Here is a 21598-nt window from a genome sequence, read left to right on the forward strand (position 1 = left end):
AAATTCCTTTTGAGCTCTTACATGGCCTGAGACCTTTGCATATCTATTTTGGAGGTTGTAGAAGCCTTGACTTCCTCTGAAGGTATGCATTGTTCTTCCTTGCCCAAAGGATGGAAGAAAATACTTGTTCATCAAGAAAGTAACCTTTTATAGTCTTATTTTTTCTCCTTTTTGGGGCATTTTCCCAGCCAATTATTTGACTTTTGAGTCTTTTGTCAAGAGGAGGGTATATTCTGGGGACCTGTATGTTCTCATTTCCTCCAAGGTGGTACAATCAAGGGAGAGGCTGGCCTGCACACTGGTCTGGGAACAGTCAAAAACTTTTCTGCCCAGATTCTGGGAGTAATAGAATTCCCTCTCCACCACCACCTCCAGATCCATCCGTGCTCCTTCTCACTCTAGAGCCAGGCTCAAGTTGAGATTCAAATTAGCTTCTCAGTTCCCCCAAGGGCTTTAGGTGGAGGACTCCACAAATGGAAGCTGCAGCAGCAGCTGCTGCTGCTGCTGCCTGGGGCTAGGACTAGGGGACGACCTTTCTCCCTTGTCATGTAGGTGAAAAAGCTTTCTCACTGACCTTTGAAGCTGCCTTTGGTGTTTGTGGGTTGAGGGAATCTGAAAACCTCTGCTGCTGCTGAGGATTCTGCCCCCAAGTCCAGTTCTAGTACTGTTCTTCTTGGTATCACATGGTCAAGGCTGGACTGTGTTCTGCTTCATGCCCTGTGAGATAGACTTTTCCTGTAGTCCTTCCAGGCTACCTTGGGCTGGAAATCTCTTTCACTCTGTCGTTCTATGGCTTCTGCTGCTCTAGAATTTGTTGAGAGTCATTTTTTACAGGTATTTTGTGGGCTGTGGGAGAAGAGCTCGAGGATGTTCCTCTTTCTACTCTGCCCTCATGGCAAGAACCCTTAAATAAAATTCCTTGGAGGTGTTTCTCTCTCTTTCCACATAATTTACTTTTAAGTTTAAACTTTTGAAATCAAGTTACAAAATCATAGATTTAGAGTCTCAAAGGAGGAAGGGAAGAGAGTGAAAGGGAGGTGACCCAGAGGCTATCCAATAACTGGTACCTAAGAATTTTCTCTTCAATTTAATGGACGAGAAGAAACCCATCCCCTGCCTAAAGACGTCCAGAGAAAGGAAATGCACCATCTCTGGTGACAGTCAAACTCACAGCAGACAGCCGGGATTATTGGCAAGTTTCTGCTGAGTCTGCCTCTTTGTAACTTCTGCTCACAGCTCTCAGTTCTGCTCTCTGAGCCTTCTTAAATGTGACAGCCCTTCAGATGTAGCCAGCTTTCATGTGTTCCGAGGGCCTTCTTTTCTTGGAACTAAACCTCCCAATCCAGTTACCCACTTAAATCAATTTAGCAAAGTAAATAGTGAGGAAGAAGATCCAAAAATAGGCAGGTTAGTGAAGAAACCCTTGGGCCTATCCCATAATACCTTTTCAATTGACTGAGTGAGCATCAATGCTAATGTTCCTCACAAACAACCTTCCTTGTAAGTCAGCCAGAAAGCCAAATGGATCATCCTTAGTCTCACTCAGACTCCTCATTGCATCCACCCTCATTTACTTAGATGTTATTTGTTGGACTTCAGAGTCACTATTTCCTTTAACTGAGTGATACAGTGGAAGGGAGGGGGAGAGAAGGATGGAGAAAGGGAGAGACAGAAAGACAGAGAGAGAGAGACAGAGAGAGATAGAGACAGACACAGACACAGAGAGAGAGAGAGAGAGAGAGAGAGAGAGAGAGAGAGAGAGAGAGAGAGATTGAATTACAAGGTTATACTTATCCAGTGATGTAGTAATACATGGGGGTAGGACTCTATGTAAATTCAATGCTTTTCACCAAGCATCATTAGCTCCTACTATGTATCAGGCACTGTGGTAGTCATTGGTGATATGGCAGACATAAAAAATTCCCTTCCCTCAAGGAGCTTACTTTTTTGCATTCTTCTTCGATATTTCAGTATCTATGATATCATATCCCTATGGATAATTCTTCTACAGGCCTATTTTACAACCCCCTATACACCTCAAATCTTCATGAATCAATGTAATCAAAAATATCTGTCACCTTGTGACCATCTTCTTGATGATAAGCCTCTCCAAATACTCCTAGACCAGTTCTTAGATGTTCTAGGTTGGACTTGCCAGGGCTTTGACCTAGTCCATGACCTCATTGAGAGTTCTTAGCAATAGATTTGGGAAACATTTATATAAGCCAACATAGACTATACCTTCCAAGTTAAAGTATTATCATTGCTACTTATCAAATCCAGTCCTCATCTCCATTTTTATGTGGAGAAATGAAGGTACAGTTTTGTCCAAGATCACACAACTGTAAACAGAGTCTGAACCCAGATCCTCCTAACTTCAAGATCAGTGGTATATCCACTGTGCAACACTGCTTCTCAAAGAAGGCAGCTTGTGTTTCTTTTTGTAGATGTGGGTTTTTTGCTCATTCTTTTCCTCTTGTGACCACTGATGGGACTATGTGCATATTGCCTGGAAAATAGTTGGCACTCAGTAAATGCTTGTTGATTAGTTAATTGACTATTGGAAAAATGATTGGGTCCAATGATAATAATCACTTAGAAATCGAAGTTAAATGACTAGTTTTAAGACTGAGATCAAATTAAAAGAGAACACCATAGTCACAGTAATCAGAAGAGGGCCACCCATGAAATTCCATCTGCTAGAGAATGCAGGATATAAAGTCATCTGTTTGCGTGGAATTTTATTGAAACCCCCCTGAAAATGGTCAGAAACCATGGAGAAAAGGAAGAATATTAGTTCTGAAATGCTGAGTATAAGCATAGTAGGAATTTCCACCCATGAAGAATCAGGTCAAGTCAACAAACATTTATGAAGTACCTACTATGTGCCAGGACTTATAATAGTCACTGGGGATACAAGGAAAGATAAAAACAATCCCTCCTGTCAAGTTACTCATAGTCTCTTTGGGGACATATTGCAACGAATGTCATATTGTGATAACTTCAAGTCAATTAACAGTTTTTAAGTTCTTAGTATATATCAGCCACGCTGCTAGTTACTGGCAATATAGAGATAAAAGCTAAATAGCCATTATCCTAAATTAATTTACATTTCACCGGAGCTGGGGCTACAAATTAATTCCTCAACAAACATTTATTGAGGTTTCACTATGTGCCAGGCATGCTTCTAGGGACTGGAAATACGGAGAAAAGAATGAATCATTCTTGCCCTCACTAAGGATACAGCATCTACCCAGATAAGGAGACACAAAGCTTAGGTAAAGTAATTTCAAGAGGGAGTGAGCTTTATCAACTGAGAGGGATGAAGAATGTAGGAGAAAGCAAAGAAAAGGATGTCATCAAAGAAATAAATGAATGGGAAAAAACAGACCAGTTATGGAGCCAGAACAAAAGATAACCATTAGACATTCTATACACTCCACTCATGTCTTCACAATGAGAAGGTAAAGTGAAGGATACTCCCAGCATGTTAGGTAGATCACTCTGCCTGCCTGCCATGGCAAACTTAGGAAAGGATATGGACAAGGCACAGGTTGAGACCTTCATCACTGGAGATCAGTAAAATCACAGAGTCATGTGAGTATTTGAGCACAAATTCACAATGGCATCTAGCAACATACAAATTGGAGTTCCTCAATAGGGAGTTATTTCTGGACCCAGGAAATTGGAGTTGGAATTGAACTGTTGTCTAAAGAAGAGGGATGGGTTGCACCATCATTTCCTGTTCTAGCAGAAATGTAGATGGGTCTCACAACAACAAAATGAAATTCATTTTACTCCAAGGAAGTAGACTACCAAGGAAGAAAGTTTTACCTTTGGGCGCCGTTGTTCTATGGATGGGATTCTAACAAGGCAAGGAAAATGAGTCATCTGAGGTCGGTTAAACTTGGAGTCTATTGGTTCTCCCCTCTACACCCAGGATCTTGGTTAGACCAGGCTTAATAAACTTAATACATGTTTGTTGAATGAATACCTAAAGATTGGTTCTGTATTGTAAGTTAGGTGGTATAGTAGATAGAGTGCTGGGTCTGGAGTAAGAAAGACTTGAGTTCAAATCCCACCTCAGACATTTACTAGGTATGTGATCCTGGAGAAGTTCACTGAATCAGACTCATTTCTCTGAAACCTTCTGTCCTAGAAGGGGCTAAACATAGCAGGACAACAGCGTATAATCCATAGCCATCACAGGAAGAAGTGTAAGATGATGTATTTATATTTGAAAATTGGAATACTCTAACTTGGAGTTCAAACATGAGTCAATACCCTTTGCAAGAGCAGGGATTTTATTATAAAAATGGTCTGATGAATTAATTCAGAATCCAATTTTGAGGAGGCAAATAGAGACTGAATGGATGGAGTTTAGATGACCATAAAGAGTTTCAAATGTAGTTGTCAAGACAACGAGGCTTTGATAACTTTGTGTCTGTGGAAATCAGCTAAAATTCTCCCCCGAAGGAGCAAATTATTGTGTGTCTCTAAAGTATCCTTTCCCAGAAAGCAATTTGAAACTACGCCCAAAGGGCTATAAAACTATGCATACCTTTTGACCCAGCGATACCACTACTAGGTCTGTATCCCAAAGAAATTTTTTTAAAAAAGGTAAAGGACCTATAAGTTTAAAAATATTTATAGCAGCTCTTTGTGTAGTGGCAAAGAATTGAAAATTGAGGGAATCCCCATCAATTGGGAAATGGCTGAACAAGTTGTGGTTTATGATCGTGATGGAATGCTATTGTGCTATAAGAAATGATGAGCAGGATGGTTTCAGAAAGACTTGGAAAGGCTTACATGAATGGGTGCAAAATGAAGTGAGCAGAACTAGAACATTGTACACAGTAACAGCAATGTTGTGCAACGATCAACTAGGAATGACTTAGCTATTTTCTGCAATACAATAATTTAAAACAATTCTGAAGGAATCATGACGAAAAATGTTCTCCACCTCCAGAGAAAGAACTGGTGGAGTCTGAATGCAGACTGAAGCAGACTTCTTTAAAACTTTATTTTTCTTTGACTTTTTTTGTCTACATTTTCTTTTGCTACATGACTAATATGGAAATGTTTCCCATGATTGCATATGCATAATCTATATCTAATTGCTTGTTGTCTCAGGGAGAGGAGGAAGGGAGGGACAGCATTTGGAACTCAATATTTTTTTTAAAAGAATGTCAAAAAAAGTTTTTTTACATATAATTATGTGTGTATACATACATATGTATGTGTGTACATACACATGCACACACACACACACACACACACACACACACACATATATATATAATTTTCCTCTCTCAGCACTGTGTATGTTTACTCAAAACATCAGACATTCCATTGGTACAAATTTCAATAACTAGTGACAGAAATTATTTAGCACTCAAGGCTCTTCTCCAATTTATCTCTATCTCTTGTCTCTGTACCTTTGTAACTGACTGCCTCCCATACCTGGAATGTCCCCCCCCCAACCTCCCCACATTTGAATCCCTGGTTTCCTTTCACACACAGCACAAGTGTTACTGTCCATATGAGCCATTTCCTGATTCCCCACAGCTACTATCTTTACCTACAACATCTCTCTTTTATGTATTTTGTATACATTAACGTATGCATGTTGTCCCTCCATCCTTAATTGACCAATATAATATGAGCTCCTTGAGGTCAGAGAGAATAATTATAAAGTATTTAGCATAATGCTTGGCACATATTACATGCTGTATAAATTTTTACCATGATTATTTTTGTTAACATGTTACAAGGACAATTCAATGAGGAGAGTTCTATGAGAGCCCATTTTAAATGTTCAGCATCAGCATTTGCGCCTTAGAAATCAGCAATCATTACAAATCATGGACTGACTTATTGTTTTGTTGCTTGTTTAGACATAAGAAAGTAGTAATCATTAAGATTAAACTCAAAAAGTGTATGTGCATGCATTCCCCCTTCCCCAACCCATTTGTTAAACATTTACCCAGCAAACCCCTATACTGCTTTATAAACATTGCTTGAGCTTAGGAGTGCTTTGTCATCATGACCATCTTCTTCATCATCTTCATGATCATCACCATCACTATCATCATCAATATCCTCATCCTCATCTTCATCCTATCAACATCATTATCACCGTCATCCTCCTCCTCACTGGCATTTACATGGCACTTTAAGGTTTACAATATGCTTTACATCCAACTTCTCACTTGAGCCTCACAACACTCTTGATTTCAAATATATGGATAACTCTTAATACTAACATTAAAAGAGGGGAGGGAGAGATGAATGAGTAAAAATGTACTTTAATGCCCTTCACCTAGAAGGATCTAGAAGAGAAGTACGCTGTTTGCAAACCCTGCATATCTTTCCTTGACCACTAGTGAGTGTGCCCTGGGCACTATGGAATGAGAACAGTTTGTATGTCCTGTTTTCTAAAGGGACATTGTAAAAGTTGTCCTGATTTTGACCTGGGAACACTTAGATCATAAATTCATAATTGGAAGGGCCCTCTGGAAATAGTCTAGTGAGACAAGAGTGTTTGATGTAAAATAAATTTTGATGTAAAATAAATTGTTGGATATGAAAAGAAAAAGGAGAAATTTAAGTCTCAGGAAAAACTGAGAATTGATACAAGATTCAAGGAAGATAAATAGTGCTAGAAGCAGGAGGACCTGAGTTCAAATTCTGCCTCAGACATTTACTGGTTGTGTCGGTCACTTAATCTCTCTGTGCTTTGGTTGTCTCATCTATAAAATGAAAGCATGTATTTGATGGCTCTGAAAATCCTTTCTGTCTTGAAATCTATGATCCTGTGATCCTATGACAGGCTGTCCCAAAAGGGGAAGAAAGTGGATACTTTGACCTGAACGTCACCGACTTTGATGTCAGTACCTGGCAAAATTCTAAAAAACAATTATTAAAGGAACTATTTGTAGACACTTATAAAATGAAGCAGTGAACGCTGAAGCCAGCACGGTACTCATGAGATGCCATGTCAGACTAGCGTCATTTCCTTTATGGACAAGGACACTGGCCTGACACTGTCCTCCACTGTCTTCTGAGGTCCATCCAAGCCCATATTCACTGTTGCCATGAGACTTGATTCTTCTCATCCTCGGCCGTCCCTTTTCCCCTTTGCCTTCAATCTTTCGCAACATCAGGGTCTTTTCCAATGAGTCCAGTCTTCTCATTATGTGGCCAAAGTATTGGAGTTTCAGCTTCATTATTTGACATTCCAGTGAAGAGCCTGAATTAATTTCTTTAAGTGTCCACTGATTTGATTTCCTTGCTGTCCAAGGGATCCTCAAAGTCTTCTCCAGCAGCACAACTGGATAGCATCAATTCTGCAACACTGAACTTTCCTTGTAGTCCAACTCAGCTGTACATTGTCACTGGAAGCAACTATAGCTTTGACGATATGGACCACTGTCAGCAAGGTGATGTCTCTACTTTTTAGTCCGCTGTCCAGATTTGCCAGAGCTTTCCTTCCAAGGAGTAAGCGTCTTTCAATTTTATGGCTGCAGTCATCATCTGTGGTGATTTCTGAGCCCAAGAACATAAAACCTGACACTGCCTCCACTTCTCACTCTATTTGCCAGGAAGTGATGGGACCAGATGTCAAGGTCTTAATTGTCCTTTTTTTAATGTGAAGGTTCAAGTCAGTTTTTACACTCTCCTGTTTCACTCTCATCAAGAAGCTTCTCAATTCTTCACCTTGTGCCATCACAGTGGTATCCTCGGCATACCTGAGATCCAAAAGGCACCAGGGATACAAGAACCAAAAACAGAACAATGCTTGACTGCAAAGGATGCACAATCTGAAGGAGATGAACATTTTGTGTTCTAGGGATATCTGACAAAAGTAACCTGAGTCTTAATCTTATTGCACTTAGGTAATAATAATGAATTGTTCTATAGTGCCTACCATATGCCATGCTTGTGCTAAACACTTCACAGTTATCTCATGTGATCCTCACAACAACCCCTGGGGTGTAGGTGTTATTATTAATCCCATTTTACAGAAGAGAAAACTTAATAGACTTGCTCAGGGTCACACAACTTAGAAACATTTTGAGACCATATTTTAACTCAGGTCTTCCTGATTCCAGATCTAATGCTCTATCTGCTTCACCATCCAACTGCCCCAGATTAATAATGGAAATATTTATCTACTCTTTCTTTGAAAAATTGTAAGTAGCATTCAAAATTGGTGTGTACCCAGGGAGACAAGATACTCTTTCTTTTTCTTTCTTTTTGTAAATTTTCATTCATTTAAAACTTAAATCCAGATGAAAAAAGGAAAGAAAGAACATTGTCATGTATGCAGCAGAACATGAGAGGATTCAATGTAAAACAAATTTCCATTAAAAAACTCTATGTAATAAATATTATACATTGTTTTCCAGGCTATCCAGTTTTCTTTGCTTCCTCATAGGTTTTCTTTTGTTTTCCACTGTATACTTTTTATTTTATTTTCACCTCCCCCTACCCTAACAAGGCTACAATTATAAGTATGGATATATATATATGTATATGTATATGTATATGTATATGTATGTATGTATGTATGATTGCATATGTAAGACTGTATGACTGTACTGTGCATATTTCCACTTCTGATCTTTTTCTCTGATAGCACCCTCCTTTATAGGTCCAAATCTTTCCATGTTTTTCAAAATTAACCAACTCAGCATTTCCTACACCACAGCAATATTCTAACATTATTATGTTCTAACTGATAGATTGCCTATGAGAATTTTCCCCAGTTTTCTGCATTCCTCCTATTCTTGGCTATATTGGCTTTATACAAGGAAATTTTAAATTAGAATAATCAAAATTATCCATTTGATGGATCATGCTTTATCCTTACAATACAGTTTATGGTCTGATACTCTTGAATCCCCTTCCTTTACATCTTTTTCACCAGGTTTCTTTGAAATTCCTGACCTTTTGTTCTTCCAAATAATCTTGGCTATTTTGTAATATTTGATTTAATTTTTTTAGTAATTTAACTGGAATAGCTTTGAGTAAATAGATTATTTAGGTAAAACTGTCATTTTAAAATTATTATTCCAATTATTTTGATCTGATCTTATTTGTATAAAAAGTGTTTTGTGTTTATATTTTTATAGTTCTTTTTTCTATTTTGGCAGGTATACTCTTAGGCATTTTGGACTACACAGTTATTTTAAAAGGTCTAAAACAATATTGAATACTATTGTTGACACACAGTGTAGTTTTCCTATTTTTCTCTTTTGATTATATCTATTAAAGCTTTAACTTTGTCTGAGATCATGATTAGTACCCCTGCTTTTTGTTTTACATAATAAATTCTATTTCTGTCCTTTATTGTGGTTGCCTCTCTCATTTTATTGTCTTTCCTGAAAGCAACATAGAGTTGAATTCAAATTTTTAATCTGCTGTCCATTTCTGTTTTATGAGTAAGTTCATCCCGTTCATATTCTAACCTAAAATTACTTGTGTAATTTCTTCCCTCCTATTTTTCCTCAGTGTCTTTCTTGCCCTATTTATCCTAACCCTCCCCACTCCTCCACATTACTTCTACCCACTGCCTTATTGGAACTCCATGGTATTTAGCTTGTTGTTTTTTCTTGTTGCTTCTCATATTTTCTCCTTAACCTGGGAGCTCTGAAACTTGGCTACGATATTCCTGTAAGTTTTCCTCTTGGGATCTCTTTCAAGTGATGACTGGTAGATTTTTTTCTGTTTCTACTTTGCCTTCTTGTTCTAGAACTTCAGGGCAATTTTCCTTCACAATTTCTTGTAATATTGTGTAAAAATTCTTTTTTTTATCTTAGTTTTCAGGTAGTTCGACTGTTTTTATATTATTCCTCCTTAATTTGTTCTCCAGATCAGTTGATGATATGTTTCATTTTCTCTTCTATTTTTTCATTCTTTTGATTTTGCTTTATGATTTCTTGGTGTTTTAGAAAGTCATTAACTTCCCCTTGCCTGATTCTAGTTTTCAAGGAATTATTTTCTTTCTTAAGTTTTTGATTCTCTGTTTCAAATTGGTTGACTTTTCCATAATTTTCTTGGATTGTTCTTACTTTCCTTCAATCTCTCTTCTTTGATTTTTAAAGTCCTTTTGAAATTCTTCCAAGAATGTGTGTGTGTGCACGTGTGCCTGGGATCATCTGATGTTTCTCGTTGAAAAAGGAGTGGTTTTCTTTAGCTCCATTATCTTCCTCTGACTACGAACCCTGATCTTCTCTATCTATGGTCAGGTTCTTTCTCCTTTGTTTACTCATTATTTATTTTTGTTGCATTTTGTTTTTAACAGCTATTAGTGTAATCAAGTTGAGTCCCGAGGTATGAGGAATGATGCCCCAAGCCTCAGGTCCTTCTTACTGCTATTTTTGAGGTCTGTCTCAGGGCTCAACCTTGAGCTCTCCACTTCACTCCTAAGCCATAGCTAGGACCCCCTGACCCACTGTCCCGCAAATGATCTTGCTCTGTAGTCCCTCTGATGACTGCAAACTATAGCTGTCCTTTCTGCCATGGTCTCTGCTCTCCTGTAAGTCCCCACACCCAGCAGGGTCCCCATCCCTCTGCTGCCCCACCCATCAGATGTGAGCTAGCTCCTCCCCTGCAACGGCAGCCTGGGATGCATTTGGTCAGCAGAGCTGTACTTCCACGTCCCTCAACAATGGAAGTTTCTTCAATCTTCTCCTGTTCAGCCTTCAGACCCCCACACAGTCTGTGAGATGAAAGTTTCTAAGGCTTTCTCTACCTCTCAACTCAGCTCCCTCCAAGGCTTGTTGTTTGTTGATCTGCAAAGTCAGCCTGGAGGTGTTTGTAATTCACTCAAGCTGAACCTCCTTCCAGTCTTTCCTGGGGTTTTCTCAGATTGTCTAAGAAGGACAACAGCTTTATCCGAATTTTTGTTATTTCCACTGCTTTATGTCCCTTCTGAGATGTTGATCTGATGTTTTTTGTGGAGAAAATTTGGGGAGTTAAAAGTTCTCTGACCTACTGCACCATCTTCCCAAAATCCTCTCCTTTTTTTACTATGGTAATCCACTATTACCGTATGTTGGCAGGACATTTAGCTACAAGTGTCTGTGATGGAAAGTATTAAGTTAATGATGGGGGGGGGGGAGACAGAGAGAAGAGAAAGAGAAAGAGACTGACAGAGACAGTGAGAGGCCAACAGACACAGAGAGAGATGATAGAGCAGTTATTTGCTAAGTATGTTTGGAGATTACTGACAGAGGACCAGAAAGTGAATTTACGAGGGGAAAGGTGTCCGAATGTTGATTATCACAGACAGTTCTGTATTCAGAAAAAGTAACTTAGTCGATAATTGTAGCAGTGTGGGAAGAGTGAGTGCTCTGCACAGTATCCTCTCCCTGTAGACATGGCTGAACAGCCCTGGGCCGCCTTCTCATACAGAAATATCAGTATTTTAGGAGCTACGATAAAAGAGTCCTCACATGTTTCCCAACCTGAATGGCTTAATTCTAAACCATGAAATGTCTCCACATGTGAGAACAATGTAATCCCAACGGAAGCAATGGTTCCAGGAATCAAGGGTGAATTTAACTAGTAGTAATAACTCGTGAGCATGTGTGAGTGGGTCTGTAACCCCTTCCCATTATGAGTTTCTCTGATTTTTAACCCCACTACTGGTCTTTTGTTATTTTGGCTGGGGTAACAGGTGGTATAATGGAAGGAGCATGAGACTGGGTTTTAATCCTGGCTCTCCTAAGTAACAATGTTTCTGGGCCTCAGTTTCATCACCTGCAAAGTGGAAGAATTGTTCTAGTTGGTCTTTATGGTCCCTCTCAACATTAAAGGAATGATTTGCCATAACTTTCTGTATGATATGGGATCTCTGTCTTACTTGCCAATGCTTCTGATCTCTCTGTGGGAAGAGTAGGGAGACATTTAATGATAACTATATCTGCCTTTGTACTGACTGAACCACAGAATAATACCCAAAAATGTATTTCTGACATAAACCTTATCTCTGGTCTCTTGGGGATGCAGTTTCTGCTTTCAGGAAGAATACTACTGCTTAAAGAAAAATGTGAGGTTTGCATTATCAAATGCAAAAAGAATAATGATAGTCATTAAAATGTTTTCTGGCAATGTTTTCTGTGACCACAGAGCAGTGGATATTAAAGCTATTTTTTCTGTGTTAAATAGAAGTCAGTTGGGGAAGGAAAAAACAAAACACAAGTAGGTTCAAGTGTTTCAGAAAGAACTAAGCTTTAATTCAAGGCTGGTCCTTTCATACAGGACTACTCACAAGTTGGGCAGTATAAATACATATCCAGTCTACCATTGAGGCTTGGGAAGGCTAGAGTAGGGGTATAGGGGAAAGATGTATTTGATAAATGATAAATACCTATTCATTGGTGTGATACACGAGAGGCATAGCACTGAACTTCTGAACCTCTGTGACTGTTTTCTCCTCTGTAGAATTTTGGTCAAAAAGATAGTTAAGAGAGCTGGGCTATGGGACTTTTAAGGTCCCTTGTAACACTAAGTCTATGATACTCTTAATAACATGGGTGGTACCATTGGTGGGTGTGGGTGTCACCATTCAGGGTACAGTTGGCTGAATGATGTTCAGTCCTTTCTGCTCCCTCTTCCTTTTGGATTCTTTCCTGTGTCTTCCCTATATCTTCCCAAGGGTAAGGGGATGAGGGGGAAAGACTTAAGGTATGATGTTTTCTTTCCTAACTCTTTTTTCTCTAAAGATTTAATTAGCTACAATCTATTATAATAACTGATTTGCTTTTTTAGCATAGGGGTATTTAGTAGCTCCTTAGTTCCATGCAGTCCCATTCCTGTTTTATGAAATTTATATCAGCCCAAAAGTTAATAGTAAAATAACAATACCTCAGAACCCTCAGAAAAAAAAATTCCTGATATTCAGGCAGAGATTTGACTGTCTGAACTAATTTCAGTTTATATGCCTCTTTCTAACCTCTGTCCTATTTGTGTTTGAAGGAAAAATCAGGATACTATAAATATTTAGAACAAAGAATCCAGCAGAGTATATTAGGTCTCTTACTGAACTGTTACAACAGAAAGTTATGGAAATAAAGGAATTGGGGGGGGGGGGCAGACTTTGCTCAGTCCTTGAAGAGGTGGCTCCAACTGGTAGCTTCACCCTGGATCTTTGGTTCTGAGATGCCTATGTAGGATTGATGACCTTCCTTGATGTCTTCTCTCTTTGTAGCATCTTCCCCTCCCTTTCACATTCTCCTTTCAGTCTCTCTACTCATTTCCTCCCTTCTTCTGTACCTTTACATTCTTATAGGATCAACTTATTTAAATCCTGAATTGGACTGGGGATGCCATCTTCTCGCTGCTGTTGATGTGTAGACTTTGAAGTTCCTATTCCTCTCTCAGACTGTTTTTCCTGACTATGTGTGTAACTCAAGTCTTCCTTCTATCTCAAAGAGTACAAATGTTGCTAATTTGTACTTAGGGATGAGAAGGGAAGGCTTATCCTTCTGCATTACAAATCCTGGGATGCCAGTCAGTTCTCAAACCCATATGGTAGGATGATTTGTCAAGGTGTATAATTTTTCTCACATAATTATTTCAAATGTGTGTGTGTGTATGTGTGTGTATGTGTGTATGTGTGTGTGTGGTGGTTCAGACATGATTTTATCAGTGTGGAAACTTCCTCCAAAAACCAGATCTCAACAACCCAGTAATGTGTGGAGTTCAATAATTGCTTCTGAGAGAGAAACTACCCGTGGTCACATAGCTCCAGTGTCTACCAGAGGATCTGAGCCCAGGTGTTTCTGAGCTTAAGGACAACCCTCTATCCATCCTGCCTACTCCTCTCATTGTGTGGAATATTAAACAAGATCTCACCTCAAACTCATCGTGCCTGGAACAGAACTCCTCTTTCCTCTCCTCACCCTTGTTGTTGCTCCTGAGTGCATGGCTATCTTCCCAGTCATCCAGGCTTCCAATTTCAGTGTGATCCCTATCTTATTCATACTTGCACTGCATGTCCACTTTGTTGTTGAGTCTTGTTTTTATCGTCACAATATCTCTTGTATGCCTCCATTCCCTTCACTCATAAGGCTACTCTAACGGCACAGGCCTTTGTCAGCTCTTACCTGGATGAGGTAATGCAGTGGATAGAGGCTGAGTCTGAGATCTGGAAGACTTGAGTTCAAATCCAGTCTCAGACACTTACTGTGAGATCCTAGGCAAGTCACTTAACCTCTATTTGCCTCAGTTTCCTCAACTGTAAAATGGATATAATAATATCACCTACCTTATGAGGTTGCTATAAGAATCAAATGAGATAATATTTGTAAAGTACTAACCCCAGCTCATAATAGGAACTTACTAATTGTTTATTCCATCCATCCATCCATCTGTTCATTGCAATAGCCTTCTGGTTGGTCTCCTTACCTCGAGTCCCTCCCACTCCACTCCACCCTCCATTCTACTGCTAGAATGATATTCTTGAAGCTCAGATCTAACTATGTGGCAGCCTCCTCCTCCATTCAATAAACTCCAGTGACTTCTTATAAATTTATGCAGAAAAATTAAAGTCATCTACTTGGCATTTAAATCTTCATAACCTGACCCCTTCCTGACTTTTTAATATTTTTACACAAAAAGCAAGAACTTGATATTGGTACAATGATCTCCTCCCTCAAGCTACCAGAACATGAGCATCTGGGTCTCAGTCTCAGCCAGATTATTGCGATTTCCAAGCAAACCGAACTTAAGGAGGCAAGACTGCATTTAAATAGTTTACTGGCTAAAGACTACTATTCATATCTCTAAACTAGGGAAATGGCATTTTGGGGCAAAGAATTAGGTTTTGAAAACACAAGCTTCTTTCTTCAGTCTTTTTTGTTTCTTGTTACCATCATCAATTGTATGGATAAGAGATCCCATTTAATATCACCCCAGTTATTTCCTTAGTTAAGGTACCACATTGATGTATATGGCTGGGTCAGTTAGTTTGAATCAAATGCAAGGATCTCATGCAACCTCCTCTGCTTGGCATTGAAAGTCTTTCACAGCCTGGCCACAGTCTATTGGTAACCCTTGTTGCCACAGAGATGATACTTTAGCATCTTCCGGATATTGATAGTTGAGGCTGGAATTTAGGGGCTGGTTTTGTGGAGATTGCTAGAAGGAAGTCATCCAAAGAAGTTGGGCTAAGCTAAGAGACAGAGTCTGGAGTTCAGCCGCCATCTTGGGACCATGTGGACATTCCCTGGTTGGACTGAGCCAGGTCCTCGGACTTGTGCATCCCTGCTCTTTCTTCGGTTGCCTGAGAACATCAGTGGTCACAGTTGTTTGTCGCTGCTACTGAGATCATGGCTGCACAGATGTGGATGATGGTTGGGGAAATGATGCATCTACCTTTTCAGAAATAATTGTCTTTCCTGAACAAGTCCTCCAGGTTTCTTTGGTCCCTCCCACCTCTCCTGAAAGGAGAGAGATGACACCATGAAAAGGGGATCTCTGCTCAAGTCAGAAGGGTTTAGCTCTGGCTAAGCATCCCCACACCCTGGACCCTCCATCTCCTTTGCTGTCTGTTTATTGACATCATTTATTTCTCCATCAGAAAAGAAAATTACTGGTTACTTGTCTTTATTGAATGGGTTTGAGCAAATGTATGAGCCCAGGTAGAAAGCAAGAGATATCCCACTTCAGTTCAAGGCAAAGAGAGGTGGTGACAAAAGCAAGAATTCCCTCCAGGAATCACAAATACTTTGGAGGTGCTTTGCATGGCCTCCCCAAGCCTGGTCAAGTTGTTTTGTAAGAAAGATTGCAAGTGGAAAGATTAATCACCTAAAGTGAATCAAAAGCTTGTATATTATAGAATAAATCTGTAAACCAGCCTGGACCTGGGACAGAGGTAGGACATTACTATATATACCTTATAGGAATCTTTGCTGGTGCTTGAGTGACATTTCTCTTTCCTTAAATATATGTCTTCTCACCACCCTTCAGTGATGGTTTCAGTCCTGCACCGTTATAACAAATTTACCATTACAACAAATTTAAGGACATAAGAGAATACTTAACATCACCCTCCACCTTACAAGTCAGTGAGGATCGACCTTAGGGGATGACCCCACAACTGTCCTTGCTCTGTGGCAAAGTTAGGATACCCTAAGCCTCTGGGGACTCAACCTTGAAGATCCTTCTACTGCCTTTGGACTTGCCCTCACCCACTCACCACCTCTCACCTCTTCATCAATAGCAAATTCTTTCAGCCTTTATTATGTTTTTTTCAGCCAAGCTGGCCTCTTTGGTCTTCCTCACCCATGAAGTTCTCTCTATGTCTATGGACAGGCTGCTCCTCGTACTCACAACACATGCCCTCCTCACCTCCTCCTCTTCTAATTCCTAGGTTTCTTTGGAGCTTAGCTCTAGTGCCATCTCCTATGTGAAGCCTTCCCCAACAACCCTTCACCCAGCTGTGAATGACTGCCCTTCAAAATTGTGTTACATCTATTTTTAAAAGAATTATGTAATGGGGGTCAGGTGCTTGGGTAGATGTCATCAGTTTGCTAAGACGGTATCATCACATGGAAGGGACGCTTCTGTCACAATCACAATGGTTTGAGCATATGTGGGTGCTCTATACCTGGCTCCCAGTTGGGAGGAGCCTTTTTGGATGGGCTGTGTAGTGGGAACTGTTGGTGTCTTCAAAGTGCCTGAGTCAGTTCCAGCCACCTCTTTGCTGGATTTCTATCTGGGGGAGCAAGGTGACTCCTCCATTAAGAGTATGAAGCTGGAGGACCACACTGCCATGGGAAGGGCAGTGGAGCCCTGAGCACCACCCCGCCCTTGGCCTTTTTTTCATTCTTTTCTGTTTTCGATGCAGTTCCTGATGTCATTGCTCTTCTTCAAGAATGAAGGACAAATGACAATCTGTGAGTAGCAGCAGCTGCTCCACTGGGGACTCAACTGACCAGTTCTAGTTGGGCAATGCTGCTCCTTCCTTCCTTCTTCCTCAGTCTACATGGGGAATCACACCCTTACATGTGGGGGCTCTGCCCCAAGGAATATAAATTTCAATTACTTAAACCTTGCAAGATATCTTGGGGCTTGGGTGCTAGATTTTTTTCTCTTCTCTACTTATTTATTCTATCTTTTTTTTTAAACTGGGACATTTAACTCTTCTGTCCCATGTAGTTTCATTTATGATTTCTTAAAATGTAGCTCTGAAAAACCAGGCCTTTAATAAAGTCCATTGGGATTCAAATGGAGCTACTTGACTATGTCTTAAACCCAAACCACTCTGGCTCTCACTGAGTAGCCAATAGCCCAAGCCTTACTTGGTCATTATTTGAGTTTTGAAGGTTCAGAATTAGTATCAATAGCAACTGCTTCTGTTCTGGCTAGAAACCCTGAGGGTCTTTTCCTCCCAGATTTTTTTTAGTAAGCAAACTAGAACATCTTTTGCCTTAATTCTTAAAGAGCTTTAAATTACTGAATAGGTGTTGCCTCAGACCAACTGAGACCTGGGAAAGACCTTAGCTTAAAAAGGTCATCTCCAGTTTTCCTGACCTATGTCTTGCCACTGAACTCAGAAGACTCTGGAGGAGTGGAGCTGATGACTTTGCACAGCCCTGCCTCACTCAAATCCAATTCATTTATAAGTCTAGATATCACCCTCCTGGTGTCACTGGTCCTCTCTGAGAATGAAGGATGCACATCAATGTACAGGGAGTAGATATTGACTGGGAATTCCAAAGACTGAGTGCATAAGTCACAGGAATCCAGGAGACAGATGCAGGCTGGGATTTGTAGTCAATATTGTATTGATACCTCGAGAAAGTTTGGGGAGTGATCTTTGGGAAGTCAGACCAATCAGCAGAAGGGCCCATGAGCAGGATACTGCCCTTTGATGTGAACTTGATGGCACCAATATTATAAAGGAACTGATCTAACTTTTGAACCTAGTCTCTGCCATCTACCTTCCTCCCCTACAGATTGGTGTGGTATGGGGTGGGAGGGAGGGAAATTATGCCCTTAAGATGCTGAGGGAAATATTGGCCCTGTATTTTCTATATTAGCACTTTTTTTTTTTTACTATGTTTACTTTACAAATATCCCTTCATAAAAGCAACTCAATGTAAAGTGGCTATATGAAATTGGGGTGCTAGTTACTGGCCCTCTAAAATGGGGGAAGCAGCCAGTAGATGCTTGAGGTGATGACAGAAATGGTTCAGTCCCTCAGAGGACCTGAGAACTGAGGCAGAAAATAATAGACTTGAACCTGAGAGTGAGACCACAGCACATGTTAGTGGACATTCTCCATTCTCTGTCTTTCTGTCTCCTGTCTCTTGTCTTGTCTGTCTGTCCATCTATCTCATAAGTTCCTTGAGGGCAGAGACTATCAGCATTGTCTCTGCTTTCTTTCTATAGTAACCATTTAATAAATGTTTGTTGATTTATTGATAAATCCCCATGAAACTTAACAAAGAGGTTGGGGCTATGGAGGAGCATGGTGTGGGGTAGGGAATGAGATAGGGTTTAATTTGTAGTAAATATAAGATCTTTCAGTGAACTAATGAAGACTGGAAGGAGAGAATAATGAAGTTATTCAGGGTCCAAAAAAAAAAAGTGATTAAAATGATCTTACTAGCGTTGTCTAGCTTTGGTGGTTGTCAATCAATAGGCCATCTGGGAAATAAAAAAAAAATTATCCACCTGAGTCACTCATCCGCAATTTAATTCACACAACCTTAGGATAGCAGAGCTAGAAGAGATTCCCATGGCTGTCTGGTTCTGCTCTTCCCTACTCTGTAGCAACGACAAATCCACTGCACCTTGGTGCTCAGATCTGGCTGCAGTCATTTTCTATCTGTGTAGCCCTGATCAAGTCAGTTAATAAACTCTACCTGCCTCAGTTTCCTCATCTATAAAAGTGGAGTAATAATAGTGCCTACCTCTCAGTGTTTTTTTTAATATAAAATATTTGTAAATTACCTCACCTTGAATATAAATATGTTACTGTTATTATTAACACAACCTATGCCTGAACAAAATTTTTTCTCTATCATACCTGACAAATGGTCATCGAGCCATTGCTTAAAGTCCCTTCTGAACCAAGATTTAGCAACCTTATTTTATTCAGCTAAATTCATCATTTATTATGCTCCTGCTGCATATGCATGGCATTGTAATCAACTGCTGGAAATAGCCTTTGGACATCAGGGCCAAATAGGATAATGATGGATACCTTAAAGAATCAATATGCTCTTCAGTTTTTTACCTCCCATTACCATGAAGGTGCTTAATAATGCTGATCACTTAATTGAACTGCAGGAATTGCAACCGATTCTGATCATTTTAAGGGCGATTTCCTCACCTCACATGCAGTCTGGGCTCCAGTGTCTCCTGTAGGCCTATTTTTGCAAGGAGCACTAGTGGAAAGAAAGCTGGTACGAGGTGGGGGCATCTCAGGTTTTTGTCTCCAACCACAAGTGCTGGGTCAGGCTGATGCAGATGCCAACCCCACAGCTGCTGGTCCCCTAGTTGCTAACTGCCATCCTTTCCCCCTCCTTCGTGTGGCCAGAGATACCAGGTTCTGAATATCAGATGGCCCCTGGGCCAGGTTGGCCATTCAGTCGGCACCACAGCACTGGGAAGCAGTGTAGCACAATGGATAAGGAGCCAGCCTTGGGGTCAGGAAGACCTAGGGAATGCAAGTCCTGCCTCTTACATCAATTGGCTATGAGACTCTCAAGAAGGCACTCACCCTCTCAGCGCCCCCAGGCAATGCTGAAACTATCCATTGTGGAGCAAGCTCTGGGAAGCTATGGTGAAGGGAGTTCATCACCAGAAGCAACGAAATCATAGATCGAAGCACACACTAAAGAACGAGGCAGTTCCACTGGCTCTGTAGCCCCCACCCAAGGAGGGTGAATCACTGGAGGAGTACAGGCACAGGAGGAGGTACAGTCACAGGACCTTCAAGTACCTCAGGTAGCATGAGTTTTGGTATCCCAGAAATTGCCCCCAAGGCATGGATTTTTTCTCTTTCCTTCTTTTTCTTTCTCTCTCTCTTCTCCTTTCTTTTTCTTTAACTCTTTTGGGGTCTGACAGAAGGGTCTAGACCTGTGATTTCATCAGTGTGGGGAACATCAAGTGTAGAAACCACTTCTAACAATGTTGAGTAACAGCTATAATGCTAATACAAATGATACCAGTATTAATAATAGCAGATAGTACTTATACACTGCTTTAAGGTTCACAAAATACTTTACATAGGTTATCTCACTGGATTCTTACAATGGCCAAAGGTCAGTGTTCTCAAGTTGCCTGGGGCTCTCGAAATCAAGTGACTTGTCCAAAGTCACACAGCTTGTGCAGAGGCAAGGGTTTGTGCTCAGGTCTGCCCCACTCCAAGACCAGCCACATTCCATGCTGCTTTCCCATCATTTCCCACTACATTGGGAAAGCCATGTAATAGCTAATCACTTACAAGAGAAAGTAGTCATTCATTCTACTCTGTCAAAGCAATATGCACAGGGCAGCGGGGTGGGGCAGTGGATAGAGCATCAGTCCTGAAATCAGGGAGGAGTTGTGTTCAAATGCAGCTTCAGACACTTACTAGCTGTATGATCCCAGGCAAGTCACTTAACCCCAACTGCCTCAAAACAGACACATGTAGCCTCTTCTACTTCATAAAATACCACCTCAATCAAAGCATCACAGAGCACTGGTTAGGTGTCTGCTCTGCCAGCCACTACGCTAGGTGTGAAGGCTACAAACCAGGAGTGGTGGTTTTCAACCTCAAGAAGCTTGTAGCCTTCTGGGAAAGAGGACATGCACTACATAAAAATGTGTACAAAATAAATCAATCAAAGCTAATTTGAGGGCAAATTCTGACTCTACTCCTAACAAGATAATGCATGTAAAGGAATGCTTAGCACAGTGTCAGGCACAGAATAAGTGTATATAAATGTCAGTTATTATTATTATTGGGATAAGGGATTATTTGAGGCAGGAAGTGACATTTAATTTGAGCACTGGAGGAAGTGAGGCATTCCAATAGACAGAAGAAAGGATGCCTGTGATACCTGTTCTGAAAAGAGAAGGGTAAGAGAGCTGTGGACGGTCTTACACAAAGCAGAACAGACCAGGGCCCTCAAAGGACCATCAGCTGTAGCTACCGAGGAAGGATTCTGACAGAATACAAAGGAAATTTAAAAATGCCACTGATGCAGAAGACTAACATATCTCTGCTTGGACAGAAACTCAGGCTGTGATAGATACAGCTTTCCTAAACCCTGTGAAGGGCTATGGCATTCATACAATTAAAGAGATGTGGAACAGATGGGCACTGGATCCACATATAAAAATAACAGAGTGGGAGAGCAGATGATTAAACACACTTAAATCCTTCTAGAATCATCGAATATCAGGTTGGGAGGGCCCACAGAGGTCAACTAATCCAACCTCCCATCAAGTCTAGTAATCCCTTGATAGCACCGCGGACAGATGGTAACCCAGGCTCTGCTTGAAAATTTCTAGTGATGTGATACTGGGGCTATGCATGGTCCACTCTGTTTTGGTAGACAACTCATTGTTATAATATAGTTCAAAAGGC

This window comes from Notamacropus eugenii, chromosome 3 (assembly GCF_028372415.1).
Source record: "Notamacropus eugenii isolate mMacEug1 chromosome 3, mMacEug1.pri_v2, whole genome shotgun sequence".
NCBI classification, from domain to species: domain Eukaryota; kingdom Metazoa; phylum Chordata; class Mammalia; order Diprotodontia; family Macropodidae; genus Notamacropus; species Notamacropus eugenii.